Here is a 10,843-nt window from a genome sequence, read left to right as displayed (position 1 = left end):
GTCTCTGCTTAGGGTTTGAAGCAGGACCTGGGTCAATCATAACACAGTTCTGAGTCCAGCTCTCTGCCACGGACAAGTAACGTGCCATTGAACAACTCACTGAACGTCTACATTTTCTTTTCTGTAAATCGAGGCTAATCACAAAACCACCTGATAGAATTGTCGTGCACCTTAAAAATGAAACTTCCTGCACAAGTCATTTTACACAGTGTTGAATACATAAGAAGCACTCTGTGCATGTTAACTAAGCATGTATATTCCTCAAAATCTTAAGAAGGGGGTTGAAACTCAACTCATGAAATTCAAAGGGGCCTTGTTCATTTCACAGGTCCCGTGGCTCCGTTATTTTAAAATCAGTTCGGTACTGGAGTGAATTAAATATAATTGTTGTATCAGACGGGTTTTGCTCTATAGCAACAGCAGTTTTGGATGTTTAATCTAAAGTTATTGTGTCTAAAGAGGAAGTATAGATAAAGGTTAAACCTGATGATTAAGAATTTTGCAAGAGGGTGATTCTGTGCAGACTGTTACTATGCACTGTCCCCCCCCCCCCGCCCCCGCCCCTTTATCTCTCAGTTGCTTCTAGATCTGGCTTGAGATGGAGGTGATTACTGAAAGCTCTTTCTACACTAGACTATAAGTTCTTTAAAAGACCATTCCTGTGCCTTGCTCTATTTGTTCCTGGAAATGAAACCTCCTTGACATGAAAAGCTCAATGTCATATAAAGTATAAAAATTCTCCTGGGAGAATTCTTAGGAGAATTCCGAAAAGGAAAAGGGGAAAGGAAAGGAAAAATATTGCTCCTTCCTTGTGCTCAGCTTTGCCTTTATAGGTCCCTGTGGTTTTCCTAAGCAGGAATGAACAGGTCACCACCTATGTTGGAAAATAAGTTCATTTTCAGCATATTGTTTGTTTTCTAAAACTCTTTCCACTGGGAAGAAAAGAAAAGGAGTGTGTGCTGTGTCTTCTACGCTAGCGTCAGAAGGCAAGAACTTTGGAATACACACCAAGCATCTCATTTAGAGCCTTTGGGCAAGAATCACAAAGCAGTCGTACTTGCGGCAAAAGCCAAAATGAAAGTCAGTTGTTTCTTCTTCTTTTGCCAATTCCAGTGGCAGGCCCTGGCCTGCAGAGCTCAGGGTTTTTAAATGTCTTTCCAGCACAGAACTGCTTTCATGTTTGTATCCTTATTGCTAAATCTGGACCTCTTCTCCCAGCATCCTTCTTGCATTGTGTCCAGGAGCCGTTTTTTGTTTGGAAGTGTTCTGAGTTTTCTCTTCACGGAAACCAACGCCCCAGTTTGCACTGATGTAAATGTCCTTCCTGCCTCCTACACTGCGAAGCAAGCATGCCTTGCCAAGATGCATTAAAAAGCGAATCCATTTGAGTAAAGGCCATGAAATCAAACTGTTTATGAGCCTTCATTTCTTGATTGAAGACTTCAGGATTCCATTTTTAAATCTTTCAATATGGAAGCCATCAAGAAGCTCTCACCCAGTTGCAAGCAACAGAGAGTAACAAAATCCTAGTGTTACCGATGTCCTGGAGTAGTGGTGATGCCCTGATCTTCCAGATGTCTTTCTTCTTCATTCACTTTATTGTGTCCTAAAATTAGGATGCCTGTGAAATTTTTGTAAACAGAAGATTGTTTGCTTTCTGGCAGTTGGAAGAAGAGCTTGGAGAATTGAGTCCAAGCTTGGTATTGGTGTGCATCTGTTCTCCTTCCTCTGTAGACACTGAAGATGCAAAGACAAATGAAATGCTATTTCTGTCCAGAAGGATTTCTCATCCAGTTTATGAGGAAATGAGAGACATCAAGGATCAGGATGCAAGCACGCAAGGGTTGTCATAGGGAAAATGGAGAGGTGCCATGGGGAGGTGACCAAAGGGTTGTGGGAGAAGATATTTTACCACATTTCAAGCCCATGAAAAAGCAAGTGTGAAAGCATAGACAGTGGTTGTTTTAGTTCAGGCTACTGTAACAAAATCCTATAAATGGGGTGGCTTATAAGCAGAGAAATGTATTTCTCACAGTTCTGGAGGCTCGTAATCTGAGATCAGGGTACCAACACAGTCAACTTCTGGTGAGAGCCCTCTCCTGGGCTGCAGACTGCCAACTTCTCACTGTGACCTAACGTGATGGAAAGAGAGCTAGAAACTCTCTGGGGTCTCTTTTATAAGATACTAATCTCACCCATGAAGCCTCTACCCTCATGACCTAGTCACCTCCTATAGACCCCACCTCCTAAAACCATCACATTGGGGGTCAGGATTTTAATACACGAATTCTGGGGAGACAGTCACAAGCAATCAGTCCAAAACAGTGGTAAAAATGCCCTGGTTCTCAAACTTGTGACGACAAGACAAATTTTAAAAGATACTTACGCTTGAGTTTCATCCTTGGAAATTTCAGTTGAACTGGTATAGGATTCTGTCCGGGCATTGGGATTTTTTAGAAGCTCCCTTGGGGATTAGAATGTGCTGTTCATGTTGAGAACCACTCTTGGGACTTATCTTCTATCTGAACTGTAGAGCTTGTAGGGGATTAGTAGAGAAGAGACTTATAAAGCAGGTGGGGTTCACTGTATGATGCTCAGACTTAAAATAAGGATAATAAGAGTAGTCCTCAAGGATTTTACACAGGTGATTAGCAAAATCAAATTTGTGGATTAGAGCAAGACCTTAGCTAGGTGGCAGTTGAATGGATTGAGGACATGACATGGTGAGTATATTTTGAGTGGGGTGGTAGAAGGCATAATCCTGGGGTGGGGGGACTAGACTTCTCAGAGGGTGTCTATGACTGGGGGTCAGGAAGGACTTGATGACAGGCAGCACGAAAGTGGTGCCAGGGCTCCACAGCCATTGCAGCCTAATCGAGCAGGGACAGATGAGCATGGGAGTTCTTACCGGGGCAATCCCGTGTATACACCCACATGTTTCCAGGACTTCAAGATAAGGGAAAGGCTTTTTCTGGTTTATCTGGATAACTGTCCTCTGTGCTTTCCTCCATTTTGCTTGTAAAGAATAATCCTCAGGGAACTGCTATAGAGCTTAAAGTTAATCAGAGCAGTAAGCGTCTTTTATAAAGAAAATGAGGTAATTCGATGGGCCTTTCCTTCCTTCCTTCCTTTTTGCAAGCCAAGGCACATTGCTTCGTTTTTACTATCCTCACTCCTCTGAAAAAGCAGCAACAATTTTTAAAAGGTCATTTGCCTGAGTTCTCGGAGATTGTCTTAGTTTCTTGCTGAAAATACTACCAACCAATAGGGTTGGAACCAATTCACCAGTACCCCACCAGCTACTTTGGCCTAGAGGTGATTTCTCTCATTACACAGAACTACTTTGCTTCTGGTACAGTCCTTAAGCAGCTGAAGAGCTTGCAAGTGCCCTATCAGATGAATTGTGGCCAGAAGAGATGTAGCAATGGTTCCTGGCTAATTGGCAGGGTGAGCTCTGGCTTATGTAACGGTTACCTCTGGCAATTTGTCCCAACACCCCTTTTGGCAGCAATGCTGTGGTATTTTTAATGGTAAGAGCTTGGCCAGCATTCAGCCAATCAGCTCATTCGTTTTGTTGGCTGCAATTAGAGTTACTGTTTCTTTCACCTTGTTTCCAGCCAGACCTGGTTCTGTAAATATGTCACTGGGGGTTTGGATGGAGCTGTGTTCTGCCTCAGTACCTTAAATCCATTATTTCAGTTCAAAAGTCATTTTACCTTTACACAAAGAGGTCCCCTGATGTACCTGACCTTAATCCCAGGTGTCACGCGGACTCGTAGTGAAGGAGTTAGATGTTCCAGATTATAATGATATTTTACAATTTGCAAAGAGGATTTGAGGATTGTCAACAGAGAGGAAATCAGCCTGGCTCTCTGGTGGGGTGGATTCATTAGGAGCTGCCTTCTGTCCCTCATGCCAGTCATCACCTGGTTGTAGTCAGCTGCTAGAAAAGAGATACAATGTTTCCTGATAGAGCACAGAAAAGGGAAAGGAGATTCCATTTTCCAGAATTTGGTATCTCCTCTTTGCCTTTAACACCCCTGCCAGGATTTGTCCTGGAGTTGCCAGTATCGACTATGCATAAAGGACAGTTCTTCTTTATTTACCTTTAGTGAAACTGTGAGTTTTCTTGAAAATGAATTTCAAATCCAAGGGGAAACCTGGATGTATTACTTAAGAAATACACTTAAAAATGTACAAATACTGTTCACCCCAGAGAGGAAATTAAGCCTTCTTTCATCTTAATTTCTCTGAGGGACTGAGGCAAAGACAGTAGGGTGAACTCTTTAGAGAAGCGTGAAAAGACACTCTCCCTGTCCCCAAAGGAGGCAGGCAGCTCTGCTTCGTATTCTCTCTCCAACCAATTCCCTTACATTGAGAGGCCTGCAAGGTCACAAATTGTCCTCTACAGGGATCCCTGGGTGGCGCAGCGGTTTAGCGCCTGCCTTTGGCCCAGGGCGCGATCCTGGAGACCCGGGATCGAATCCCACGTCGGGCTCCCGGTGCATGGAGCCTGCTTCTCCCTCTGCCTCTCTCTCTCTCTCTGTGACTATCATAAATAAATAAAAATTAAAAAAAAAAATTTAAATTGTCCTCTACAATATAAATTCCCCCTAAATAACCTTATTGCCTAGGGGAATGCTTGGGGCAAAATAAGATAAAGTAACTATTTGTATTTCCACAGGTAATTTGGACCACATGAACAGAAGAATGTCATGGATAAATTTTGAATGAATATGCTTTTCCTTTCCCAAATAATAATAAGCAGTGTATCCACCAATCTCCGTAATGCCCCTCTCTCTTTTTTTTATGTATTCTTACTATTCTGATGATATCACTGTTTTTTTGTTTTTTGGTTTTTTCAATTAGGTAGTAATGAACTTCGTAAACCTGCTAATCTCCTTTGTAAGGGGGGATGTCCAGATATTCCTCCCATGGCATCAGAGACAATTCTGGAGATTGGGAAAAGAGAATAATGAGAGGGCCTTGGGACCAAACAAAAGGAAATCTATTACCTTAACTCTCCTCTATCTTTAACCTTGCCCAACCAGGTTAATGGACTAGTCAGCAGCACCACTCGAATTACTTGGCAAAGTAAATTGATCCAAATCCTGTTGAAGTAGTCAGCATTCTCATCAAGCAGGAATTAAAAAAGAAATCTAGTTGGCATCAACCTAAATGGGTGTTTTTTCTGGCACACATGTGCAGGCAAAGTAAGCTGAAATTATAAAAGTAAATAATTCATGAGCATGCCTAATGCTTTCTCTGGAAGCAATGATTATTTTATTATCCAAATTTTAACCCTTTAACATGCATCTCCAGAGGTAGATTGGCTAGGAAAATCTCAAAGGAAAATTGAATGCAGTATGAATTTTGTCATATGCTGATTTATTTTTCCAACACTGAGTTTTCTTTGGCCAGTAGAAAAAAATTAATCAGTGACTTCGCACAAAGTTTACTGCTGTGAATTACCACAAAATGAAGATATGTGTGCATGCCGTCCAGATAAAGAAATAGAACATTTCCCGAACCTCAGAACTTGGAACTGGAGGTCCCAACTTTACAGTAAAGAAAGAAAAATAAGCAAAATGTAAAAGGTTTTAAAAATAAATAAAATCATTTTTCATCACGATAGTATTGTATATGTAGAAAATCCGAAGTTATCTACAAAGAAAGGATTACTAAGCAAATTTCACAAGGTCACAGAATACAAAGTCAATATGCACAAATCAACTATATTTCCATATATACATGGAAAATAATTAGACAATGAAATTTTAGAAAATAATACTATTTATAGTAGCATAAAAAAAAATCAAATCTCTAAGGTAGTAGTTTTCAAGGTGTGGTCCAAGGAGTCCTAGGGATTCTTAAATTCCATTCAGATGACTTTTTTTTACTCTCATTCTTTTATGAGTGAACAGTGGAGTTTTCCAGGGGTACTTGGTGTGTGATAATACATCAAATTGAATGAAGAAGTAGATCTGAGAAGCTAGCTGTTTTCTATTACAGAAAGCTTTGAAGGGATTCACAAAAATGTAAAACAATACCAGTCTTTTATGTCTGATTATACTACCAGTTAATAGGAGATGTGTGTTAAAATTTTCCATAGAATTGTGGATTTGTAGATTTCTCCTTTTAGGTTTTGATAAGATTTCTCCTTTTAGTTTTAGATTTGCTTTATAGATTTTACTTTAGAATTGCTTCATCTTCATAGTGAAATCATTATGAAATGTCCCTCTCTACCTTTATTACAGATTTTTGCCTTAAAGAATATTTCATCTGGCATTAATATAGTTACAACTATTCACTTTTTGTTAGTGTTTTCATTATATCTTTTTTATCCTCTTTCAGTATTTCTGCATCCTAATAGAGAAATGTTTCTTTTATAAGCAACATGTATTTTGATTTTATCATTTATTTATTTATTTTCAAAGATTTTTATTTATTTATTCATGACAGACATGGAGAGTGAGAGGCAGAGACATAGGCAAAGAGAGAAGCAGGCTCCATGCAGGAAGCCCAATATGAGACTTGATCCTGAGTCTCCAGGATCACACCCTGGGCTGAAGGCAAAGGCTCAACTGCTGAGCCACCCAGGCATCCCTTGATTTTATTTTTTTGCAGTCAGTCTGAAAACTTTGACTTCTAAATTTGAATGCTTAGTCCATTTACATTTAATGTCATTATTCCTATATTTGCATTTATATCCATAATCTTACTATTTGTTCACTAGTTGTCAGCTTCCTCTATTTTTCTTTTTCTCTCATTTCTTATCTCTTGATTAATTGATTTTTTGTTATTTCATTTTCCCCTCTATGCATTACTTCCTTGCTTCCACAGATATTACATTAATCTTTAACTTATCAGAGTCTAATGCCAATGAATTTTATTCATTGTCTTACAATGTAAGTATATCTTTTGCTGTGATATTTATATCACATATTTTAATTTTACATGTAAGCTTAACAAACATTACTATCGAATTAATAGTTTTTATTTATATTTACTCGCATATTTATTCTTTTTGTTGCCTCATATTCCCCCTTGCATCTCCATTTCCTTCTGGGACTGTTTTCCTTATGTCTAAGTAACTCTGCATGTCTGTCTTTTAGTGTAGGTCTACCAACCATGATCTCTCAGTTTGGGCTGGCTGAATTTATTGCCTTTGTTCATGAAGAATATTGTTCCTGGGTATGGAATTCTTGGTTGCTGATTATTTTCTTTCAGCATTCTGAAAATATCATTCTATTGTCATCTGGCCTCAGACTTTCTGTGGAAAAGTCAGTTCTCAGTCTTTCTGCTGTTCCTATAAATGTGATAAGTCTTTGTTATCAATTTTAAAGTTTATGTTTGACAAAAAATATCTTTATCACTTATGGATCTGTTTTAGTTATCTGTTTTCCTTTTGAGTTTTATTTTTTATTTTTTATTTTTTTTAATTTTTTTAATTATTTTTTTCTTTATTTATTTATGATAGTCACACAGAGAGAGAAAGAGAGAGAGAGAGGCAGAGACACAGGCAGAGAGAGAAGCAGGCTCCATGCACCGGGAGCCCGATGTGGGATTCGATCTCGGGTCTCCAGGATCGCGCCCTGGGCCAAAGGCAGGCGCCAAACCACTGCGCCACCCAAGGATCCCCCTTTTGAGTTTTAATCAATCAATTCTATGTTCTGGTATGCAAGGTAATATTTTTTTTTAAAGATTTTATTTATTTATTCATGAGAGACACACAGAGAGAGGCAGAGACACAGGCAGAGGGAGAAGCAGGGAGCCTGACGTGGAACTCGATCCAGGGTCTCCAGGATCACGCCCTGGGCCAAAGGTGGTGCTAAACCGCTGAGGCACTGGGGCTTCAGACTGCTAGATATTGAAGACATTCTGAATGCTTTTCCTTTAGATACTATAATTCTTTTTTTTTTTGAGATGTAATTTGATAAGGGGAATGATAGGTAATCTAGTCCAGGATTAAGCTGATCAAATATGAATTTAATTCTGTGATATTTGATCTTTTTCCAGTTCACCTTTACTTCTATTGCAGTTTTTCAGGAGTCCCCATAGAACGTTTATGATGTTTACTAGTTCTGCTTCATTTTGGTGGGTATTGAACTCTATGTTTCTCTAGTATTCATGACAGTGTCAGCCACCCTGTTTAGCTTCTCTGTACTTTCTGTTTGGCTTCTGAGGCCCTTGGCTCCAGTCTACTTATGAATGATAAATACATCTAGGGGCAGAGTAATGAGAGTACTTGATTCACCTTAATGCACTTTGCTTTTCTCTGGGACTTTGAATACCTCAAGTCCTGGCTTCTGAGTAGCTCTCTTATGTCTTCAAATAAAGTGTTTCTGTTTTTTGTTTTTTTTTTTAAATCAGATTTTCTTCTGGTTTTTGATGTGATTTGGGTTTGATGTTGGCTAATCTAGAAGTAAAGTCCCTAGAGATCATCATTTTCTCTCTCATTCTTTTGATCTATTCATTTATCAAATTCTGAAACTCTACATGTGATCTCTAAAATCTGACCCTTCCCCTCATTCTGAGTGCCACACACTTGAGTTCAGGACCTAATCTTCTACTACCTGAATTATTACCAAAGGTCAGCTAGTAAATATGTCTGGCTCAATTATTTTGCATTCGCCTTAAGTATTATTTCCAGGATGAACCATAACTTCCCATATAAAACCTATCCTGGTATTTATATAACCTATAAAATAAAAATCCAACTTGTATAGGAGGTGCATGGGCATTGCAGTAGATAGATGCCAGTACACAATTAAAAGTTACAGAATTTTTTAATAGATAAAGAATAAAAAACTGAGTAAGATAATTGCACAAACAGGAAATAAATCAGTGTTCTCCCAGAGGTTGGTTCAGGCTTTTCAGGTCCACCAAAGTGCCTCTGGAAATGTACAGTTGATGCTGATTCTACTCATAAGTGAAGACGCAGGATGGGTGAAAAATTCTCCTCAGTCTTTTTTCAATTTTTTTTTCATTATTTTGCGCAGACTTACTCTTAACCCCTGACTCATGGGTCTGCTGGTTCCAGGACTGACTTTTCATCAGCTGCAAATAACAGATAAATATATATATATAAATTCTCACTGTTTACTCTGAGACTATGTGAATCAAAGGACACTTTTCCAAGGATAGTATCTCTTAGCAGGTATAGATTTCAGGACTGTCCCTTCACATTTTATTGCTTCCTACACTCTACATTCTGTTTCACCAAAATATTTGCCTTTCTTCTCATTTTTGTATATTCACATATATTGTGGATTTACATATATTGTTTCTGGAGTACCCTTCTCCACTTTTCTCTCTGGAAAATCCCTCATTACCACTCATGAATTAACTCAAGTGCTGCATCTTCTAAGAAGATTGCTTGAACTATCTTTGCCTTACATTAAAATTAGATCCTTCCCCTTCTCTGTTTTCATATTTTGCACAGTACCTCTACTAGGGCATTTATCTCTTTGTGATTATCAGTTTATTAATGTCTTCCTGATAAGAATGTAAGCTTTACAAGGACAGGTATCCAAATCATTTCTTTGCAAACCTATGACCAACACAGTGTTTAGAATATAAAAAGAACTCAGTAAATATTAGTAGAGGAATAAGGTTTTTGATATTACTGAATCAGCACAGCAACAAGTCATTTCCTTTATCTGGGTGAGATATCTGGTAAAGAAGGGGTATTCAGTTAATATTTGTTCAACTGATGAATCATATTAACTATTGGGCAAAAGTGGTACTTGATTCTGAAGATGTAGTTTTTTTAAAATTAGAATTCTGAAAGAATAAAAAGTTTGGATGAAAGTTTAGAGGCTTATAGTTGGAGAAAATACTTTGGGAATCATTTCTTTGGAAATTAAACCTAAATTCTTTTTCATAAAACCAAGATTAATTAAGGATGAAATCACTGAGGCATAGATAATTTGAGAAAAATCGGTTAGCTATAGGCCCTAAGAAAAATATGTCAAATGTCACTATACATAATTTATCTTAGATTTTTGACTTGTGAGCCATGAAAATCATATTCTGTAAATGTTTAAAAATTAAAGAATGCCATGTCTATTTCATACTGCTCTTACAATCTGTGAAACCTGCAAACTACACAGGCAAGGCTCAATTGCCGTGGGGCTATATATGGACACTTAATCCCTAGGGATTTGAAGGAACAGGTTTTGCTCAGTCAATGAAAAATCATTGGCTGAACTTCTGGGACATATTTTTATGCACATAAAAATTAGTTTCAGAGATATATAATTGTGAGTTCTTATTACAGAATCTGCAGGCCAAATTGTATTTTACAGAAGGTTCTGTGAGTTTTTAAATCCAGGCAAATGCAAAAGATTGCTTTTTCTGCTAATGAACCTTATGGTAGCTTCTTTCCAGGTACTGAAATCAGAGCATTTGGTTGACTCCTTCACATCCTTTTCAATTTCTTCATGTGCAAGAAAGATGAAATACATATGTTATGTATGTGGACCACACTTACACACTCCACTTGACCTTCTGTATGAAGGTAATTTTTGAGTTCACAGTATTTTTTGTTGATCCCACAGCTGACATAATAAAAGGGAAAACTTATCAAATTTGAATTATAATTAGAATCTTTGACATAGATGATTGTATGTTCTGCAAACATCTACTCAGTCACAAGTTAATGTAAAACATATTGTGTTTGAAGTCTTTTTGACATTAGTTACTTATAATATTCTTTTTTATAAAATTTTTATATTCTTTTAGTTACTTATAGTATTCTTTTATATTATTTATTTATATATTGTTTGAAAAGTCTTTTTGACATTAGTTACTTATAATATTCTTTTTAATAATATTATAA

The sequence above is a fragment of the Canis aureus genome, chromosome 33 (assembly GCF_053574225.1).
Source record: "Canis aureus isolate CA01 chromosome 33, VMU_Caureus_v.1.0, whole genome shotgun sequence".
In the NCBI taxonomy this organism is placed as follows: Eukaryota; Metazoa; Chordata; class Mammalia; order Carnivora; family Canidae; genus Canis; species Canis aureus.
The sequence above is the reverse complement of the archived record's forward strand: the minus strand, read 5'-3'. Positions refer to the sequence as shown.